The 22,575-nt window shown below is 47.0% G+C and overlaps 1 protein-coding gene across 1 annotated transcript in view; it reads left to right on the top strand.

The window, feature by feature from the left end:
- The first annotated feature begins 15,668 nt into the window (after positions 1-15,668).
- LOC143844169 (uncharacterized) overlaps positions 15,669-22,575 on the top strand; it is a 34,256-nt gene continuing 27,349 nt past the window's right edge. The window contains exon 1 of the mRNA XM_077351167.1: positions 15,669-15,736. The gene's annotated coding sequence lies outside the window, so the exon portion shown is untranslated. The remainder of the gene's footprint in view (positions 15,737-22,575) is intronic.

Here is a 22,575-nt window from a genome sequence, read left to right as displayed (position 1 = left end):
ATAGAGACAGAGTTCAACGAGATCTGAACACAATGGAAAAATGGGCAAATGAGAACAAGATGCAATTTAATAAAGATGAGTGTAAATGTCAGGATTGTAGAATCTCTGTCATAAATTAGCCTGAGTTCCTCCATGTCAGTTATAGTGTTTAATGGGACCTGGCGCCTGCTAGCCCCGGCCTTGTAGTTTGTAAGCAATAAAATAGAATAGTGATGTTATTCTAACCTTATCTTGTTGTGGGCTCACAGGGTTGTTTGTACCTCTCTCAAGGATGGGAGTTTGGAATCCTGTTTTTGTTTCACATATGTCTTTCTTCACTAACCCCCCTCCTTGGGAACTGTCAAGTTTCGGGCGGGAGAAATGTATTGATAAGCTGAGGCAAATCTGGCTTCGAGTCAGATTTGACTTTCAGTCCAATGCGTATAGTGCTAATCAATAAAACTATTTTCTTTAGAATAAGTTTTGTTGTGAGTTTCCTGTGCGTCTGACATCAAGTCATCAGCATCGGCCGTGGTGCAAGACCCCCAGCACCGGCCCCGGCACCGGCGGATTGGGGCCTGGGGCGCCTACCGGCCCACCTCCGGGGTGTGGAGATGCGGAGCACCTACAAATTCAAGGCTAAGTTTTCCGGAGACCCCTCCGATTTTCCTACGTTTCTGGTGCACCTCCAGGCCTACATGATGGAAATGGGGTTCACTTTCCAGGACGACGCGGAGAAAGTGCGTTTCGTGGGCCAAGCCCTAGAAGGCAAAGCAGCCAAGTGGTTCGTGGACTTGTACCGCTATCACCCCCAAGCCATCCGTGACTATAACCATTTCATGAGAGCCCTGCGCCAGATGTACGTGGAACCGTTCGAGCGAGAGACGGCGGAGAAAAAACTCAGGGCTCACCGGCAAGGGAAGTTGTCAGTGGTCGAGTACGCCAGGGAGTTTAAAGAGCTGGCTTCCTCGGTGCCGGACTGGACGGAGCCCCAACGCGTGCTGTCGTTTGTGGGGGGCCTCAATCCTACTCTGGCAGACAAATGCCTCCTCCTGGAAGACCCGCTTACAGTCGAAGGATGGGTCCAATTGGCTGGGGAGATGGAAAATCGATTGGAGCGAGCTTCGATGGTACAGGTCCTGGCAGGCAAAACCGTGGCGAAAACTTCCACCCCGGCTAAAGCCAAGCCCCGAGCCAGGTTGGAGCCGTCTGAGCGCACCCGGCGCATGGAAAAAGGGCTGTGCTTGGGTTGCGGCCAAGCGGGGCACTTTCTCGCACAATGCCCGACAAAAGTAACAGCGACTCCGAGGGCCGTGAGCAGCGCTCCACCGAAAGCCCAGCCTGCCAAGAAAACCACTCCAAAGAAAAGTGCCAAGTCTCTCCTGGTGCCAGTGGCTACTGTACCAGCAGTGGACGACTCGGAGGAGGGAAGCGGGCTGGAGGACGAGGATCAAGCCGAGGAGCAGTCGGGAAACGAAGACGGTCTGCTGTAAAGGCGCCCCGCCAGCAGGCCGCCAACAGGGGCAAACGCGTGGTGAGTGATTCCCCCTTGCTACTCCTGCCTGCCAAGCTCTCCAACCCCAAGTCGGGGAAAACAGTGGGAGTCCGGTGTATCGTGGACTCGGGGTGCACCCAATCCCTAGTGAGCCCGGCACTGGCCGAGACTTTGGGGGTGGGAAAGGTGCCGCTGAGGGAACCCTTGCCAATCACCCAATTAGATGGGAAATGTGCTCCCGGAGGGGAGGCTACAGCGAAAACGCGCCCAATGGACTTGGACATAAAAAAACATTGGGAGCAAATCCAGCCTTTGGTAGCCCCTCATTCTGCCTTCCCTTGTGTGTTGGGGTTGGATTGGTTGAAGGAGCATGATCCCCTAGTGAAGTGGAAAGAAGGGACTGTGGACTTTACCTCTCCCGCCTGCGAGCAGCACGCTCGGCCGCGGGATCCTCCCAGTGCGGGGATCGTGGCCGCTTTGGGATCGGGGGGGGCAGCGCTCCCTCCTGAGTATCGGGACTTTGCTGATGTGTTCGCGGAGGTCGAGTGCAACCAACTTCCTCCCCACCGTAAAACTGACTGTGCCATCGAATTGAAGAAAGGGGAACCACTCCCCAAAGCCAAACTTTATTCCATGAGCCCCCGGGAAATGGCGGAGCTTAGGGATTTTCTGGATAAAAACCTGGCGAGGGGTTTTATTAGGCCGGCCACGTCTTCATTGGCGGCCCCGGTCCTTTTTGTAAAAAAGAAGGACGGTTCGCTACGTTTGTGTACTGACTACCGTGGGTTAAACGCGGTCTCTACCTGCAATGCCTACCCGCTCCCCTTGATTAAAGACTTGTTGGGCCATTTGGGGAAGGCACGGATTTTTACGAAATTGGATTTGAGGGAAGCCTATTACCGAGTTCGGATCAAGAAGGGGCACGAATATTTAACGGCCTTTAATACCCCCCTGGGGCAGTTTGAGTACACCGTAATGCCGTTCGGCCTCACCGGCGCTCCGGGCGTGTTCATGAATATGATTAATGAAATTATGCATGATTTATTGTACCAGGGGGTGTTGGTTTATATTGATGATATTCTTGTGTATTCTGAGAATGTTGAGAGTCATGCTGATCTGGTCCGCGAAGTGCTCAACCGCTTGCGGAAGCACCAGTTGTTTGCTAAACTGTCTAAATGTGAGTTCCACCGCGATGCGGTGGAGTTTTTGGGGTTCCGTGTCTCCCAGGCTGGGATTGAGATGGACCCTGGCAAGGTGCGCGACTTGCTGGCTTGGGAACCTCCCCGCACTAGGAGGCAACTGCAAAGTTTCTTAGGATTCGCTAATTTTTACAGGACTTTCATTCCCAATTTTGCCAAAGTGGCGTTGCCCCTCACTGACTTGTTGAAAACCAAACAAGGGGGAAAAGCGGCGAGCCGCCCGGGGACGCCCCTCCTGTGGACCCCCCCCTGTCAAGACGCATTTGACAAACTTAAGTTGCTGTTTACGTCCGAACCAGTACTGGCTCATGCTGACCCTTCTAAGCAATTTACTGTACAAGTAGACTCCTCGGACGTAGCAATGGGGGCCGTGATCCTCCAAGAGGGGGAAGACGGGAAATTACACCCGCTGGCCTATCTGTCAAAGAAATTCTCGGGGGCAGAGCGAAATTGGGCAATTTGGGAAAAAGAGGCGGCTGCAGTAAAATTGGCCCTTTCCACCTGGAGGCATTGGCTAGAGGGGTCCGCGATCCCATTTGTCGTCTGGACGGATCATAAAAACCTTCAGGCACTCAAGCAGCCCCGATCACTGTCCGCCAAGCAAATGAGGTGGGCGGAGTTTTTCGCCCGTTTCAACTTCTCCCTCAAGCACCTGCCGGGTAAAATGAACTTTTTGGCTGATGCATTGTCACGCCTGCCCCAGTACAACAGCAAACGAGACCCATTGGTGGACACCGTTTTTACCCCCGCCCAACTAGGGATGGCCGCCGTGACGCGCAGCCACGTAAAGACTGTTCCGCCCATCCCAGGGGGCTGGGTCCAGAAGGAGATGTCACAAGATCCGGAATTTGGCTCCCTCCGCCCTGATCTGACTGAGAAGGGGGGGCTCTTTTTTAAGGGCGAGAGACTCTTTGTTCCTGTTGCGGCCAGGGGAAAAGTTTTGAAACTTTGCCACGACGCAAAAACTGCTGGACACTTTGGTTTTGTGAAAACTCTGCACCTAGTCAGGAGACAGTATTGGTGGCCGTCCCTGCGCAAAGATGTGGAGAAATATGTGCAGGGGTGCCCTATTTGCATTGCCTCGAAACCGGTTGGGGGCAAGAAAAAGGGGCTATTGCAACCACAGCCCACCCCCTCTCGTCCATGGACAGATGTCACTATGGACTTTATTACGGACCTCCCTCCCAGCCACGGGAACACCGTTATCTGGGTGGTAGTGGATGCTTTTTCCAAACAGGCTCACTTCATTCCCTGCACGGGAGTGCCTTCAGCACCAAAATTGGCTTCTCTTTTTATTGAACACGTGGTACGTCTGCACGGGATCCCGACACGTGTCCTGACGGATCGGGGCCCCCAGTTCGTTTCCAAGTTTTGGAGGGAACTCTTGAGACTATTGGGGGTGGAGCAAGCCCTCACTTCGGGCTATCACCCTGAATCAAATGGCCAGACCGAAAGGGTAAACCAAATCCTGGAACAGTATTTGCGTTGTTTTATCAATCACCAGCAGGACAATTGGGTCTCCCTATTACCGCTGGCGGAATTTGCCTACAACAATGGGGTTCATGCCTCAACAGGGGTATCACCCTTTAAAGTAGTGTATGGGACTGATTTGGCAACAGCCCCCACCTGGGAACTCAGCTCTACTGAGACTCCTGACATAAATAAATGGGCATCGACCATCAGTACAGGTTGGCCAGAAATTGTTGCTAGCCTCAAAGAGGCGAAACAGGCCTATAAAGCTCAAGCAGATAAGAAAAGAGTACCTGCACCTGATTGGAAAGTGGGAGACCTGGCCTATTTGTCTACTAAGAACCTGAGGTGCCAGCAGAAATCAAAGAAACTTGGCCCTAAATACGTGGGGCCATTTAAAGTGGTAAAACTGATTAATCCTGTGACTGTTGAGCTAGCTTTACCAAAGACTTATAGGAATGTGCATCCGGTTTTTCATTCCAGCCTGCTGCGAAGAGCTCCGGTCCCAGACGAGTGGCACCCTCCTCCAGACCAGCCTGTGCCAATTTACATCGACAAAGACACCCACTATGAAGTCAACCAAATTTTAGACTCTCGTTTGCACATGGGTCGCCTTCAATATCTGATCGATTGGAAAGATTTCCCCTCGGGGGACAAAGAGTGGGTAGAGGCTGGGAATGTGAAGGCACCCCGCCTTCTCCGGGCTTTCCATCGAGCATTTCCTGATTGTCCTCGCCCGGTAGATGCCGGCTAGGTGGGGGAGTGAAGTTAGTTTTAATGCGGAGGGATGTCAGGATTGTAGAATCTCTGTCATAAATTAGCCTGAGTTCCTCCATGTCAGTTATAGTGTTTAATGGGACCTGGCGCCTGCTAGCCCCGGCCTTGTAGTTTGTAAGCAATAAAATAGAATAGTGATGTTATTCTAACCTTATCTTGTTGTGGGCTCACAGGGTTGTTTGTACCTCTCTCAAGGATGGGAGTTTGGAATCCTGTTTTTGTTTCACATATGTCTTTCTTCACTAACCCCCCTCCTTGGGAACTGTCAAGTTTCGGGCGGGAGAAATGTATTGATAAGCTGAGGCAAATCTGGCTTCGAGTCAGATTTGACTTTCAGTCCAATGCGTATAGTGCTAATCAATAAAACTATTTTCTTTTGAATAAGTTTTGTTGTGAGTTTCCTGTGCGTCTGACAGTAAAGTTCTGCATCTGGGTCAGAAAAATGAAAAGCATGCCAACTGGATGGGGGATATGCTTCTAGGTAACATTGTGTGTGAACGAGACCTTGGGGTACTTGTGGATTGTAAACTAAACATGAGCAGGCAGTGTGATGCAGCAGTAAAAAAGGCAAATGCCATTTTGGGCTGTATCAACAGGGGCATCACAAGAAAATCACAAGATGTCATAGTCCCATTGTATACGGCACTGGTCAGACCACACCTGGAGTACTGTGTGCAGTTATGGAGGCTTCACCAAGAAGGACGTCAATAAAATTGAAAGGGTACAGAGGAGAGCGACAAGGATGATTTTGGGCCAAGAGGCCAAGCCCTATGAAGATAGGTTGAGGGACTTGGGAATGTTCAGCCTTGAGAAAAGGAGGTTGAGAGGGGACATGATAGCCCTCTTTAAGTATTTGAAAGGTTGTCATTTGGAGAAGGGCAGGATGCTGTTCCCATTGTCTGCAGAGGAAAGTAATGGGTTTAAACTTCAAGTACAACGATATAGGCTAGATATCAGGAAAAATATTTTCACAGTCAGAGTAGTTCAGCAGTGGAATTGGCTGCCTAAGGAGGTGGTGAGCTCCCCCTCACTGGCAGTCTTCAAGCAAAGGTTTTCTTGGATGCTTTTCTTGGATGGTTTTTTTGGATGCTTTAGGATGCTTAGGGCTGATCCTGCGTTGAGCAGGGGGTTGGACTAGATGGCCTGTATGGCCCCTTCCAACTCTATGATTCTATGATTCTAAGATGTTGAACCCAATTGGAGAAAGGACTCCTCATGGGACTCCACAAGTGAGTTTTTGGTGGGTTGATGAACTTTCTCCTATTGCTACTCTCTGTCCATGATCCCAGAGGAAGGATATCAGCCACTGGAATACTGTCCCCCACATTCTGGCATCGGCGGGGCATTGAGCTAGAAGCTCATGGTTGACTGTGTTGAACACTGATGGGAGATCTAGTAGAGATCAGTAGTGCCGACCCGCTTTGGTCCAACTGGCAACAGAGGTCATCCATCAGGGCAACTAACGCTGTCTCTACCACATGGCCTGGCTGGAAACCTGAATGAGATGAATCCAGGACTGGAGCTTCTTCCAGGAATCCCGATATTTGATCCACAACAGCCCTTTCCACCATTTTCCCCACAAATGCTAAGTGAGAAACAGGTCAAGCGTTGTCGGGCTCTCGCAAGTCTAGAGATGTTTGTTTTTTCCTTTTCAGTAGCAGGCGTACCACTGCCTCTTTTAGTCCCTCCGGGAATTCTCCTGTTGTGAGACAAAGATTGATTATCTCCCAGAGAGGGGCCCTTTTTCTTGCGTTGGATGTGTTTAGAAGCCACGATGGGCAGGGGTCTAGTGGGCATGTGGCTGGCCTCATTACTGCTAGCATCCTGTCCACTTCAGCTAATGAGAGTCGTCTGAAGTTCTCTTTCTGTGTCTAAGGTTGGAGGGAGGTCACGGTGGAGTGTCAAGATTTTGTCTGCAAAGTGACTCACAGATGCCTCACAACTGATGTCCAATTTACTACTGTTTTGGTGCCTCTCGGCCAGGGCAGAGAGAGATTAAACTATCTTAAAAAATTGTGCCAGGCATTAGTTTGTAGACCTGATGGTAATAGAGTAAAAATTGTGTTTTAATGACTTCACCGCCATCTCATAGGCTTTCATCTGCGTTCTATAAGATGTTCTTCCTTCATTGTGAGTCTTCCTCTAAACTCACACTAGTCATCTCAGTTCCCATTTCTTGCTGCAAAGCTCCTTGGTGTACCAATGGGCTCGCTTGAGATGGGGGTGGAGAGGACATTGTGGAGCTATCTCGTCAGTGGCGGAGAGCATTCTCTCATGCCAGTCATTGACCAGACCACTTAGAGAAGTGTCTGGAGGCATTGGGTCACGTAGAGCAGCGGTCCCCAACCTTTTTGCGTTTGAGGACTGCCTCCAGGGGGTGGGGGAGAGCCAGCAGCTGCGTGCAAGCGCGCATGCGCAGAGTTGCCACGCATGCACATTTGCGCCAGCAGGGGGCGCAAACACGCATGTGCGGCAGCTATGCGCATGCGAGTTTGCAGCCGCAGGTGGCCACACCTGCAGCAAGAAGCTAGCTGGGCCACAAGCAAAGCAGCCGCTTTGGTGGCTGCTTCGCTCGCAGCCTGGCAAGTTTCTCGCTGCCGGGGGGGGAGGCAGGCAAGGTTGCCGGCAGCCCGGTATCGAGGCCTTTGTGGCCCGGTATCGGGTCGCTGACTGGGGGTTAATGACCCCCGATTTAAGTGATGAAAGTTTATATGAGCCTTCATGTCATGGAAATCGGGAATCTTCCAATAAACCTTTTGTGGGTACCATGAAACAGGTGTTTGAGGAGGTGGAAAGTGCACTTGAGTTCCGCAAGCAGCCAATGAAGGTGTGCAAACATTTGCAAAGCATGAAATCTCAGGATGCTTCCATCAAATATATGCCTATTGATCGCCCAATAAATCTCAAACAGGTACATAAACAGAGACAACGCATCAGCAATGAACTCTCTGTCTATCTTGATTCATTTATAACCATATTTATGATGCTGCCTGACCTCACTAACTCATAAAACAGGCATGTGGGCTTCATTCCTTATCAAGCAAGGATGATAGCTTGCCCCAGCTGGTCGCATACAATGGCACCTTTCAACTTGGGGATTTCTGTTTGTCAACTATTGTGATGAGAAATGTCACATTGAAAGGTGATCCAGTATTCCTGTTGGTTTTCCTGTTTCATAAGAAGAAATTTATGTCATACCAGACATGGTCCCTTGGTCTGAAAGACTTAAAGAGATGGGAGTCCAAGAGGGCTAGGAGTTTCTTAAATTCCCTTGAGAAGACAAGATGGAAGGAGCCTAAGGAAGCCAAGTTGGCTCCATAAGCAATTGTCAAAAGATTTGAGGAATAAAAAAGAGTCATTTAGGAAATGGAAGGAAGGCCTTATTACCAAGGATGAGTCTAAACAGATAACCAATAATTTTAGGGGGAGTGTTAGAAAAGCTAAAGCTCAATATGAGCTTAGGCTAGCAATAAATGCTAAACATAACAAAAAAGGCTTCTTTAGTTATATTTCAAGCAAGAAAAAGAATAAGGACACCATAGGACCACTGTGAGAACAAGAAAGTGAAATTATAAAAGACTAGTAAATAAGCCCGCTGCAGTCAAAATGCAGCAGGTGCTAGCAGGGCGCGCCATGAGGGTGGTGGGGCTGTGTGGCCTGGCTTGGCAAGGGCGGGATCGTCCTGTGGGCCTGGTGGCTACCTGGTGTGTTGGCGAGCGGGAGGGCAGGAGGCAGTCGAGGGGCTGTGGCGGCTCGTATTGGCTCCGCGGGTTTTGGCCGGCGGTGGCTGGCTGGGCGGTCTGGCGATGTTATGTGGTAGCGGAGCATCCGGCGGTGGGTCAGCAGGCGGGCGTGGCTGAGTGCGGCGCCGGTGGCAGGTGCCCCTGAAGCTTTCTCCGGCGGCCGGCGCGGGCTGCATGGTTCGGCATGTGACGGGTTGTGCTCTGCGGCGAAGCATCCCACGCACGCGCGGCAGGCGGGATCCGCCGCGGGTAGCGTCACAGGAGCTGGGCAGCTGGTGCTCCGTGGGGCAGGGCGCAGCCGGCGGCGGCGGTCCCCAGGGTTCCTCTGGCGGCCGCTGCTGGCTGGCTGTGCCGGGGGGGCGATGTGTTGGCGGCAGCGGCAGTGACCAGCGCAGTTGGAAGGCTGGCAGGTAATGGCGGCAGTCGGCTGCATCGGAGCTTCGCGTCTCCCGAGTGGTCAGTCCGGCGGCAAGGGACCAATTGCAAGCCGGACTGACAATCGGAGGGCCCAATCGGCAGGCGCTTCGCACCTGCCGATTGTGCCCTCCAATTGTCAGTCCGGGGGAAGGGGCCAACCGGCACCCTTCCTCATCCTGGACAGGGCCCGCCGACGGAGCCCTTACTGCATTATTTTATCCGCTCTGCGGGAGCGGTTAAAAATGATGAAGAGAGGGCTGAACTGCTTAACTCCTATTTCTCCTCTGTCTTCTCTTGTGAGGGAAGTAGTGATCAATGTGGCAAAAAAGTAACACAACATGGGGAATGGGAATGGGGGCCTAGGATCACTGTTGGAGCAGTCCACAAACACTTAGTTTCTTTAAATGAAACAATGTCTTCTGTCCCAGATGAACTGCATCCAAGGGTACTAAAAGAACTTGCAGATGTCATCTCTGAACTTCTGTCCATTATTTTTGACACTTCTTGGAGAACAGGTGAAGTGCCAGACAATTGGAGGTGGGCAAATGTTGTCCCCACCTTCAAGAAAGGGAAAAAGGAGTATCCGGGTAAATATTGACCCTTCAGCATGACATCTGTAGCTGGCAAAAATTTGGAACAAATAATCAAACACTCGGTCCTTGAGCAGCTGGAACTGAGAGCTGTGATTTCTAAGACTCAGCATGGGTTTTGCAAGAACAAGTTATGTCAGACCAACCTTTTCTCTTTTTTCGAGAAAGTGACTACCTTGCTGGATCAGGGGGATGCCGTGGACATAGTTTATCTGGATTTCAGTAAAGCTTTTGATAAGGTTCCACATGATATTCTTGTTCACAAGTTGGTAAAATGAGGTATGGATCCTAATTCTGTCACGTGGATCAATAACTGGTTGACAAATCATACCCAGAGGGTTCTTGTTAATGGTTCAGCATCTTCTTGGAAAAGAGTGACAAGTGGAGTGCCCCACGGATCTGTCCTGGGGCCTGTGTTGTTCAACATATTCATGAATATTTTGGATGAGGGATTAGAGGTGATACTTATTAAATTTGCAGATGATACTAAACTGGGAGGGGTAGCAAACACAATTGAAGACAGCAACAGAATATAGGATGACCTTGATAGGCTTGAGAAGTGGGTTAAACTAAATAAGATGAAGTTCAATAGGGACAAATGTAAAGTCCTGCATTTAGGTAGGAAAAACCGAATACATCAATATAAGATGGGGGAGACTTCTCTTGGCAGTAGCATGTGCGAAAAGGATCTAGGAGTCTTAGTAGACCATACATTGAACATGAGACAGCAGTGTGACTCGGTGGCTAAAAAGGCAAGTGGGATTTTGGGCTGTATTAAACGGAGTATCATGTCCAGATCACCGGAGGTGATGGTACCGCTTTACTCTGCTCTGGTTTGGCCTCACTTCGAGTCCTTTTTTTTTTTTTTGAATTTTTTGTTGTTTTTTATTATTATTATATATAAAGTACAGAAGATAGAAAAAGAAGGAAAAAAAGAAAGTGACCAGCGGATAGGTAGTTATTATATCCTAGTCTATACATCATCTATACAGATATACCTTACATAGTATAGTCTGATATTATCTCAAGAAACATGTAGTCAGTTCCCATTGCATATTAGTCCTAGCCTAGCATTTACTACTGTCTTTCTTAAGAAAGTCCAGGTAATCGCTCCACTGTTCGTCATAATCTTCTGGTGGTTTCTTATTCACCATGTTAGTGAGTCTTGCCATTTTTGCTAAGTCCGCAAGTTTGTCTAACCATGTAGAAATAGTTGGGGTCTCGGTCGCCTTCCAGTGCTTCACCCACACCAACCGCGGTGCCGTAGTTGCATGGAAGAAAAGGATTCTAGAAGAACTTGGTAAGGCACTTGGATGAAAACTTAGCAACATAGATTCAGGCTTCATTGGGTATCGCATTTTAAATATTTCCTGTAACACCATGTGTATTTTAGCCCAATACTTTTTTTGCTTTTTCACAATTCCACCACATATGATAAAAGGAACCTATTGCTTAATTACATTTCCAACATTTATTATCAAACCTGTCTGAAATTTTTGCGATAACCTTTGGATATACCATCTATAAAACATCTTATACCAGTTTTCCCTTAAAATCTGGCTGTTGGTTTGTTTAGGAATTTTAATCCATACTAGTTCCCATTCCTCCATAGCAATTATGGAGCCAAAATTTTGCATCCATTTAATCATACAGTTCTTTACTTGTTCCGACTCAGTCTCATATTTCAAAAGTAGTTTATAGATCTGGCCCTGTAAGTGTGGTTTTTTGAGCAATAACATGTTTTCGAAATCACTAAGAGGTGAGTTTTTGTCCACTCGAGTCTCAAAGTCAGTTTTTAGTCTAGCTTTCAGTTGGTTGTACTCCATCCATCGTAGCTCATATTCTTCTTTGTTTAATACTTGCAGACTCTTAAGCTCACCTGTCCTCGTTAACAGGTCCTTATACATTAGGCATGTTATTCTTTTTTGCTGCTGTCTGGAAAAATACGCCTCTATTAGCGATTTTAATAGGTATGATGGAGAGCAAAGTCTTTTTTTGTATTTGTTCGAAATCTTTAAGAGAGATCTTGTCCAAAAGTTGACCTTGAGTTTTTCCTTTCTTTTTGTTTTCAGGGAGGGCCAGAGCATCTCATGAAAGCTTTGCTTTCTATCTGCCTTTTTCAACACCAGGTCCCTTGTCATTGGGTCAGTTATCCAATCTGCCACTGCCGTCAGTGTTGCCGCATGAAGATATAATTTTAGATTTGGGACGCCCTGTCCCCCTCTCTTCTTATCATCTTGTAGGATTTTAAAGGCAATTCTTGGCCTCTTATAATTCCAGATGAACTTATTTATTTCAGACTGCCATTTATTTACCATACAGTCGTTGATATCTATTGGTAAAATTTGAAAAAGGAAATTAAATTTTGGTAATATTGACATTTTTACTGTGGCCATTCTTGCTGACCATGAAAGGTTCAAGCTTTTCCACTACTTAATATCCTGTTGGATTTGTAACCAGAGCTCCCCATAGTTGTTTGCAAACTGGGTCTCAGAATGGTTTCCGATTTGGACTCCTAGATATTTAACCTTCTTGGGGTTAATCTCACACCTTAATGTCCTTTTGTTTATGTTCGAGTCAGACATGCCAAATAGCATAACCTTAGTTTTAGAGAGGTTTAACTTGTATCCAGAATGTTTCCCAATCTCTTCAAACAACAATTCTAAGGTGGAGACTGGATTGGTTAATACACAAACAACATCATCAGCATAACTTTTGAGTTTAAATTCTTCTCCAGCAATCATGAGTCCTGAAGAGCTTTGCGTTTGCTCGAATTTTACGAGCTAAAGATTCCAATACCAAGTTGAATAATAGGGGGGAAAGCGGGCATCCTTGTCTGGTTCCCTTCCCAATTTGAATAGGGTCCTTAGTTAACATTCCGTTAACCAAAATTCTTGCCTCGTGCTTAGAGTATACGTGCTTAATTAGATTCCAAAAATTGTCCCCACATTTTAGTTGGGTGAGTGTGGCCAATAAAAACTTCCATTGCACCTTGTCAAAGGCTTTTTCAGCGTCTAAAAACACAAAGGCCACTTGAATTTAGAATCATAGAATCATAGAATCATAGAGTTGGAAGGGGCCAAACAAATATATATTTGTTTTAACCAATCCGATTTTTTCCTCATGTCTTTGGTTTCCAGTGCATCTCTTTTTAGTCTTAAGAGAGTTATTTGTTTGGCTGTCTTCTTAGACAGATGAGTTTGGTGTTGGAGTTCTAGTTGCCGAATTGAGCATACAATTCCATTCAGCTCTTTTTCTTTCTTTTTCCTTTTGGCGCTGTTCAGGCTTATCAGTCTTCCTCGTATATATGCTTTACTCGCATCCCAGACCGTGGATAAAGAAATCTCTTTTGTGCAGTTAAGCTTAAAGAATTCTTTTAAGTCAGTTTCACACAGATTCAGATTTTCTTTGTCTTCTAAGATATATTAATTCATTCTCCATCTTCGCATACCAGCTCTGCAAAAGGAAAATTCTGCCCATATTGGGTTGTGATCTGCAAAGGTATTAGGGAGTATTTCAATATTTGCCACTTTTGGTAGTAACGATTTTGAACACCAGCATTGGTCTATTCTGGGATATGAGGAGTGTCGAGAAGAATAGAAAGTGTACTGTTTGCTTTTAGGATCGAGTTCTCCCCAAATATCTATTAGTGCATTGATGTGGATGTTGCGCTTGGCCGATTTTGGAAAATATGCTCCCTGTCGGTGATTTCTCCAGCGAGGGGTTCATTACTGCATTAAAGTCTCCGATTATAATCCACTGTTCGGTAGTAATTTCTGTGTGCTTCTGAAAAAATTCTTCGAAGAACTTGTCCTTTGCATTGTTGGGAGCGTATATGTTTGTCAATGTATATTTCTGACCATCTGGTATCTGTATTTCAAGTGTTAAGAAGCAGCCATCATTATCTTGAATTTTCTGCTCAACCTTAATGTTGGGGTTTGCAATATAGATTATCACCCCTCTTTTTTTCACTGTGGCAGAAGCTGCAAATTCTCTTCCTAGTTTTCTTGTTGATAATAAATTTAGATTTTTTTCCACACATGTGTTTCCTGTATACAGTAGATGTCGCTCTCAGTTTTTTCAGTTGATTGAAGAACTTGGTGCGTTTAACCGGTGAATTCAGGCCATTAGCGTTTATGGATAGCACCTTTAGCTTCTCCATTCTTTCGTGTTGGTATGGTTGCTCCTTGTGCTCCTTGTGGAAGGATAGCTTGTGTTCTTGTTGCTTGTGTTGGGTGGGATGATCTATCGTCGCAGAGTTGAACTAATCGGTGCGTAGTTTCCGCTCTTGTTGGAGAAGTCCTGGGTGATCCTGCCCTTGAGGTGTCTTGAGATAAGTTGTCAGCGAGCTCTTGAGCCTGTTGAAGCGTTCAAATAGTTTTTCTTCCCGATGGTAATATCACTTCCAGGGCAAATGGGATTCTCCAGAAGTATCTTATCTCTTTGGCAATTAGGATCTGTCGCAGAAAGTGAAATTGTGCTCTTTTCTGTAGTGTGTCTGCTGGCAGGTCTTGAAAGATTTGTGTTTCTTGTTCTGCCAGTTTCAGCGGCGTCTCCCGATACTTTTGGAGCAAGTTATTTCTTACTACTTTACTGTCAAAATGTACAAGGATATCTCTTGGTTGATTCTTGCGTACGGCCGCCTTTGAGTACACTCTGTATACTTTGTCAATCCGGATCTCTTCCTCCTGTAAATAATCTTCCAAGCTTTCAGTAATTTCCTTCCTCAGGTCTGTTTTCCCAAATTCTTCCGGTACACCTTTAATTTTTACGTTGTTGGCTTTGGATTCTACTTCCAGGACTTTGAACTTGTCTTCCACCACTCTCTCCCGCTCCTGCTGGTTGTCTTCCACACGTTGGATTCTCGTTTGATGTGTTGCCAACCGATTTGTATTTTTGTCAACTACTTTTTCCAGACCATCAATTCTGTCTGAAAGCTCTTTCTTGATGTCTTGAAACTCTTTTTCCACCTTTTTAACTGCTTCCAGTATCTCTGAATTACCCTTACATAATAGGCGGTACATCTGTGCATTGGTTAGGTTTTCGATATCACCTTCCTCCTCTTCTGGTCTGTTCCCCCAATCTGTTTCTTTCTTTTTTCTGCTTCTGCCTCCTTCCTTGCTTCAGCCATCTCCTTTTTCCGCTTCCAAAAATTGGTTATAGTGGCTTCTGATTTAGGAGATCTGGCTTGCTTTTGGCGAGGTCTTAATCTGTCTGTCATCAAAGATTTTATTTTACTCAGTCCCACCGTGTAGTTTGACTTTATACCGCTTTCACGGCAGTACAATAAACAGAGTTTTAAGTACAGAGTTATAGATTAATATATATTGCTATTATTTCTTCAACTTAAAGAACTTGCTTTAACACATTGCTATAATCATTAGATCAATACTCTAACAGAATAACGGCCTAAGCATTCATACACTCTGTTCACCTATTATCTGTAAGTCCTACTAAAATTTTCTGCCAATGTGATGGGCTTAGTTCGTTGATTTCTTCAAAGTTCTGGTTGGTGGGACCGACTCCCTCTTTGAACCCTGCATGCAACAGAACAAAATAACAAAAAAGCATAGGAGAGAATGGGGGAGGGGATAAGAGTGGGTAGAAAGATATGTCCTTCCAGAATCGACTGTAGCTACAGACAGGCACTTAGTCTAAAAAAAACAAAAAAACAAAAAAACCAAAAAGTAACAAAAGAGGAGAGGGGGGGTTGGAATATCCCCCAAAAAAGTTTAATGCCCCCCAGATTAGTTCCTGGGATATTGTACTGAAAAGGGTGATGAGAGGTATGTGTCAAAAAAAAAAAGAAAAAGAAAGAATATGGGGGCATGAAAAAGGCGGAAAACAACCAGGAAAAAAAGCAGAGTCAGTAAATTATAATCCACTCAGGCAGGCGCAGGTTAGGCATCTAAGATGGGTCCTTCCTCCATTGCAGTATTCATTAGCTCTGCTGCATACATCCACCACAAATCCCATACAGGCACCTCGCGAGAGTTGGGGAGTTTCGTAGTTATCAGTTAAGCAATCTCCGTGAATTGTAAACACTTCCTGCCGCGTTCTCTGTCGGTAAGAATTTAAGCTCTTCCTTCTGTTTGTTCTACCGAGTGTGTTAGGCTGGCTTGCCTCCCGTCTGAGAAGAGCATTCCCTTGCAAATTAGTTGATGGGGGAGGCTCTTACCTCTTTCAGAAACTTCCCCTGAGCTCTCATTAAGAAATTCTCGAGCTCTTTCATTATCCGTTTTAGCGAGTGTATTTAGCTGGCTTGTCTCCCGGCTGAAGAGAAAATTCTCTTGTAAATTAGTTCTGGCAAGAGGGAGAGGGGGGGAGGTTAGAGCCTATCTTTGAATAAGCGGAAACCAAGCAGAGCACTCACGTTTTTGCGTTCCTTAGATTTCTGCTCTCTTCAAGCTGGTGAAGAAAAAAAAATGCTCTAGGAAAGATGCAGGCTTTTATCAGCTGGTCGTTCCAAGCTTAAAAAATTAGTCCAAGATAAAATATGGCGGTCGTCCTCTTGACCCGAAACGCTGACAGCCTGTAATCCAGGGAGATATGCTCCCTAAGGATTGGAAACGACCCCAAGAGTTCCCTAGGACTTCCTGGGTAGAAAGGTGAGGTGGGGTTTGCGTACCCCTCCTCTTTTCTGCCAATTGCTTCCACAATTGGCCCCTGTCAGGCTTCAGTGATTGCACTGCAATCCTCTGAGGACGACATCTTAGCCACACCTCACCTCACTTGGAGTCCTGTGTTCAGTTTTGAGCACACCAGTTGAAGTGGGATGTTGACATACTGGAACTTGTCTATAGGAGGGCAACAAAGATGGTGAGGGGTTTGGAGACCAAGACATGAAGAAAGGTTGGGGGAGCTTGGTCTGTTTAGACTAGAGAGGAGACGACAGAGAGGGGATCTGATAACCATCTTCAAGTATTTAAAAGGGTGCCATATGGAGGATGGAGTAGAATTGTTCTCTCTTTCCCCAGAGGGATAGACCAGAATGAATGGGATGAAATTAATTCAAAAGAAATTCCATCTAAACATCCAGAAGAAGTTCCTGACAGTTAGAGCGGTTTCTCAGTGGCTTCCTTGGGAGATGGTGGGTTCTCCATCTTTGGAAATTTTTAAACAGAGGCTAGATAGCCATCTGATGAAGAGGCTGATTCTGTGAAGGCAAAGGGGTGGCAGGTTACAGTAGATGAGTGTCCTGCATAGTGCAGGGGGTTGGACTAGATGACCCATAAGGTTCCTTCCAACTCTATTATTCTATGATTCTATGAACAGTTCCTGTGTGAAATACTTAGAAAACTGGGTACAGATAAAATGAAGAACATACCATTTGTGACTGATAGAGACTGATGGTACAGCCTTTGGAAATGAACTTCCCACAAATCATAAATGTATACTGTAGAAATCATGTGAGAGATGTAAGCACCTGGTTGTAGGGAATATCCATGAGTTAAAGATTTTAAAAGATGACATTGTGCTGCTTTTGAATGCAGAATCTCAGGAAGAATATCAACACAAGTATAAGCATCCTGTGGAGCCAGCCTTTCAAACAATTTTTCAATAAGGACAGCTTACCAAAACATGAAAGAGCCAGATTTTTTCCTCAAAAATGTGCAGCCTTCAGAAATGACACAACAGCAACCAATAACATCAGCAAGAGCATGAACAGGGTCATAAAGAATGAACTGGATTGGAAGGAAATGCCTGCAGATTGCTTACTACTTGCAATGTATTATATGCAAACTTTTTTTTATGAGTATAATTGAACAGATTGCATGCTTGGCAATTATTCGCTCAAGGAACAATTTTGCCACTTAAAAAAAATAACAGGAGAGTCCCAGAGCCATTCCATACCCGTTAAAAAATTTAAATTCTCACCTTTTGTAAACGCCATAAACAAAAGTGTGTTTAGTCAAGGCTATGGTATTCCCAGTTGCAATATATGGCTGTGAAAGTTGGACCGTAAGGAAGGCCGAGCGTCAAAGAATTGAGGCTTTTGGTGCTGGAGAAGACTCTTGCGAGTCCCTTGGACTGCAAGGCGAACAAACCGGTCAGTCCTAGAGGAGATCAGCCCTGCCTGCTCCTTAGAAGGCCAGATCCTGAAGATGAAACTCAAATACTTTGGCCAACTCATGAGAAGGAAGGACTCCCTGGAGAAGAGCCTAATGCTGGGAGCGATCGAGGGCAAAAGAAGAAGGGAGCTGAAGCTCTACCTTGCTTTGTGCATTGAAACTCTGCCAAGAAAAAGTAATGCAAGGGAGAGGGTTATCCTAGATTCAACGGTTCCCACAGTCAAGGGCCCCCGGTCAAAAGCTGTCCTCAAGATGTTACAAGTACCAAATAGCTGTGGAAGCAATTTTGGTGCATGCCGACCTGTGTGGGTCAGCAACAATGCCCTCCAGGTGGAGCACTGCTAAAGCCCAACCTGTTCAGTGGGCAATGGAGTCATTCACTGCCAAACAGGTCACTATAAATTGAATAGTGACATCAACCGCATGGCTAGTATCCTGCTTAATTGAAGGGAAGGATGACCCAGGGCTGAACTGGATTTGAGTGGAGTCCAGTTCCACAGCTGTTGGGCTGCCAGTGTTGTTAGCATTAATCTCCCAAACAAAAGTTTCTTCAGTTCATAGGAGACGGTTGATAACCAATTCCTTCCAGATCACGAGAAGGTTTGACCCAATTCTCCCCCAGCAGTAACACCTCCACTTTGTACGGTGTTTGTTAGCCCTCATCCATTCCAAAACTACCTCCAGGCACCTGTACATGGTTTCGCCGACCTGCCTGGAATCTGCTGGAAGCATAAAAGAGAATGGAGAGCCATCTGCATATTGGTGGCAACATAAACCTGATCTCTAGATGTCTTTTCCCAGCAGGTTTACAAAAACATGGGGGGCAAAGGTCAAGGGGCAGAGCAGTGGTCGCACAGCTCCACATGAAGCCTCCCCATGAGGTAGGGTTAGGGTTAGGGGCAGTTCCTCCCAGACCCAACTCTGAAAGGTGACCCTCCCAGACCCAACTCTGAAAGGTGACCCACAAGAGTACCATGCTCCATGGCATCAAAACCCACCAGAAGGGCAGAAAAAGTAACCAAGTCCCTGGTCTGTCTTCCAGAAGAGTCTACTCTCCAGGATGATAAAGGCTATTGCAATCCCTTAGACAGGCCAGTAACCAGACTGGAAGAGTCTGGGAAGGGCGGGGGGAGCCCATCAAAACTAGATGCACAATAGGGGTGCAGAGAAATAGTTTGGTTGTTTTGAATGTTGATGCCTTCAATACATTACAGCATAGTTTTCATTTTTGCAGTTAATCCAAAGCATTAACAAGGCAAACAAATATGCACATTGTTTTGTAAATGATCACCAGATGTGCTTCATGACATCTGCTTTCTGATGGACACTGAACTACCCCTATTGTTACCAAAGGGAGGGGCATTGCAGAGGCCCACTGTCAGGCACGTTCATAGTCCCATTGTATACGGCACTGGTCAGACCACACCTGGTCTGTGTGCAGTTCTGGAGGCCTCCAACAGATCTCCAACAGATCCTGTCAGACCAACCTGGTTTCCTTTTTTGACCAAGTAACAGGTTTGCTGGATCGTGGAAATTCGGTTGATGTTGTTTACTTGGATTTTAGTAAAGCTTTTGACAAGGTTCCCTATGATGTTCTGATGGATAAATTGAAGGACTGCAATCTGGATTTTCAGATAGTCAGGTGGATAGGGAATTGGTTAGAGAACCACACTCAAAGAGTTGTTGTCAATGGTGTTTCATCAGACTGGAGAGAGGTGAGTAGCGGGGTACCTCAGGGCTCGGTGCTCGGCCCGGTACCTTTTAACATATTTATTAATGATCTAGATGAGCGGGTGGAGGGACTACTCATCAAGCTTGCAGATGACACCAAATTGGGAGGACTGGCAAATACTCCAGAAGATAGAGACAGAGTTCAACGAGATCTGAATACAATGGAAAAATGGGCAAATGATAACAAGATGCAATTTAATAAAGATAAGTGTAAAGTTCTGCATCTGGGTCAGAAAAATGAAAAGCATGCCTACTGGATGGGGGATACGCTTCTAGGTAACACTGTGTGTGAACGAGACCTTGGGGTACTTGTGCATTGTAAACTAAACATGAGCAGGCAGTGTGATGCCTGACTGAGGGGAGAGAGGCATTTCTGAGAGCAACGCGGGGGAGACTGAGGGCCTTCCTTTTGAGGGGGGGACTTTCCCCTTCTGCCAAACAGTTGCCTGACAGGGAGGCCACAGAAAAGCCCCTTCTCACTTAAAATACTGCTCTGCCCGGAGGCTAGACACAGCCAAGCCATGTGTCTTTCTTCTTTGGAACTCTCTGCAGATTTGAGGCCACTGCACAGCGTTATTCTGCAGAGGAAACTGGCTCTTTTGTCTCCTGTTTCATCTGCACAACAACCCTGTGCAGTAGGCCTCAAGTCTTTCAATTCAACAACAACCTGTGTGGGAAGCCTTAAATGTTTCTTCTCTACCACAACCCTGTCCAAAGTAGCCCTTCCTGCCTGGGGAGCTCATGTTGAGTCTGCTATGGGGAGAGAAAGGGAAGATGATTGGAAAATGCTTTGAGACACCTGAGGCCTGCTGGGTCACTGCAGCCCATTCCCAGTTCTCTGAAAATCTCTCACAACCCAACATACCAAACAGGTTGACTATTGTGGAGAGACGAATGGAAAAGGTGTTTTTAAACCGCGTTGGGACTCCTTTGGGTAGTAAGCAATAGGGTACAAAAATCCGTTCTTCTAAGGAGCAACCATGAAAGAAGCATGTGGGCACATAACATTTTACCAACAGTGAAAAAATGGGAGACAGAAGGAACAGGGTGGACACCTGTGTACTGTGACTACCCTATGTGTATTAGGGCAGAGGGGCATTTCGGTGAATGTGGCCTAATTCACACAAGAAGGGAAATGACGCAGAACTGGGGGGGAATTGGTTGCCATGTAATCTTCCCCTAAGAAGAGTGTCCAGTCTGATTTTCCCTTCACATATCTGAGGACATGGCTCTGGAAAGCTCATCTGTAACCACTATGCCACAATTCCCAAAGGTCAGTCCTCTCCCACACTCAACGAACATTCCACACCACAGGTTCTTGACACCCATCTCTCCACACCCACACCCTCATTTGCCACTATGCTTCCACAACCTCCCACACAACACACACATTCAACCCCATGCCCTTACAGACTGGACAACCCCTCCCCTTCCTCTTCCCACTGCAAAGCTCTAGCGCCCGTTGTATTCCTGGAGACAACGGCCTTTGCCCCTAGTGATTCTATGATTCTGCTAGACACACCATTGGGTTTTCTAGCCCGCCCTTCAGAGCCCTCAGAGCACCGTTGTGTCAGAGGGAGGGGCTGGCAAACAGGCAACCTTGACCCTCCCCCAGCCATGACAGTTATGATTCTGTGAGTCTAGTCCAGCAGTGGGATGGGCTGCCTCAGGAGGTGGGGAGCTCCCCCTCACTGGCCGTCTTCAAGCAGCGGCTGGACAGATCCTTCTCCTGGATGCTGGAGGCTGATCCTGCACTGAGCAGGGGGTGGGACTAGATGGCCTTGATGGCCCCTTCCCACTCTAGGATTCTAGGAGTCTAGTCCAGCCGTGGAATGGGCTGCCTCAGGAGGTGGGGAGCTCCCCCTCACTGGCCGTCTTCAAGCAATGGCTGGACAGATCCTTCTCCTGGATGCTTGAGTCTGATCCTGCATTGAGCAGGGGATGGGACTAGATGGCCTGCATGGCCCTTTCCCACTCTAGGGGGCTTTCCGCACCGGGATCCTTGTAGCAAATTGTTTGCTGAACAAAAAATCGCCATTTAAAATAGTGGAATTCGTCATTATGCATACCTGACTTTGTAGTGGAATCCAGTTGCGTTTCCATCATTTCCCACAAGCTTCCGGTCTCAGCAAAAATCGCTAGAAAGGAAGCACTATTGCCGAGCTCGTCCCGCCCCTGGCCGTCAAGCAGCCAATGGGCAGCCGTTAGCATGCTCCCAAACAGCCCCTTTCCCTTTAAGAAAGGTTTTTTTTTTAAACACACCCATTGCAACGAATATGTGTTGATTCGTTGCAACGGAGAGACCCATCCAGCTGGCAGGTGTGTTTGAGCTGTTGTTTCATTGTTGCCACGCTCCCCCCGAGTGAACCCCCCCCCCCTCAAGGGCCCGATTTTTGGCCGAAAACAGTGTAAAAAATAAAGGGGAAATACATCAGCAAACGGGCTGTTTGTGTTGTTTGTGCTTAGTGACTAAACAGCTCTGGGGAGGGACTGAAGCCGGGGAAGCCTCTAAACAGAGGCTCGCTGGTGGGTTGAACTCCGCTCGCTCGGAGAAAAAAAATGGCGATCGCTTCGCCGGAAGATCAGAGGAGAGAGCCAGGGGGAGGGACTTTGTAGAAACCACAACAATGGTAACGCACAGAACTTTCCCGCTAGTGTTGCAGATTGGTTGCAGGAGTGTAGCGCTTTCCGGAGGGTGAATCCACTTTTGGGGATTTCCCTGAAAGCGCTACAAGGAAGCGCTTTTTGCGGATCGGTTTCAGGTGTGTGGCAGATTGTCTACGACGTTGTGCATAATGGCAAATCAGTAGTGTTTTCAATTGGCAACCATTGTGCGATTTTGAAGGCGTGCGAAAAGCCCCTAGGATTCTAGGAGTCTAGTTCAGCAGTGGGATGGGCTGCCTAAGGAGGTGGGGAGCTCCCCCTCACTGGCCGTCTTCAAGCAGCGTTTGGACAGATCCTTCTCCTGGATGCTTGAGGCTGATCCTCACTGAGCAGAGGGTGGGACTGGATGGTCCCTTCTCAGTCTAGGATCCCATTAGTCTAGTTCAGCAGTGGGATGGGCTGCCTAAGGAGGTGGGGAGCTAGCCCCTCACTGGCCGT

This window comes from Paroedura picta, chromosome 9, assembly GCF_049243985.1.
Source record: "Paroedura picta isolate Pp20150507F chromosome 9, Ppicta_v3.0, whole genome shotgun sequence".
NCBI lineage: Eukaryota > Metazoa > Chordata > Lepidosauria > Squamata > Gekkonidae > Paroedura > Paroedura picta.
This window is presented reverse-complemented; position numbering and strand designations above follow the sequence as displayed.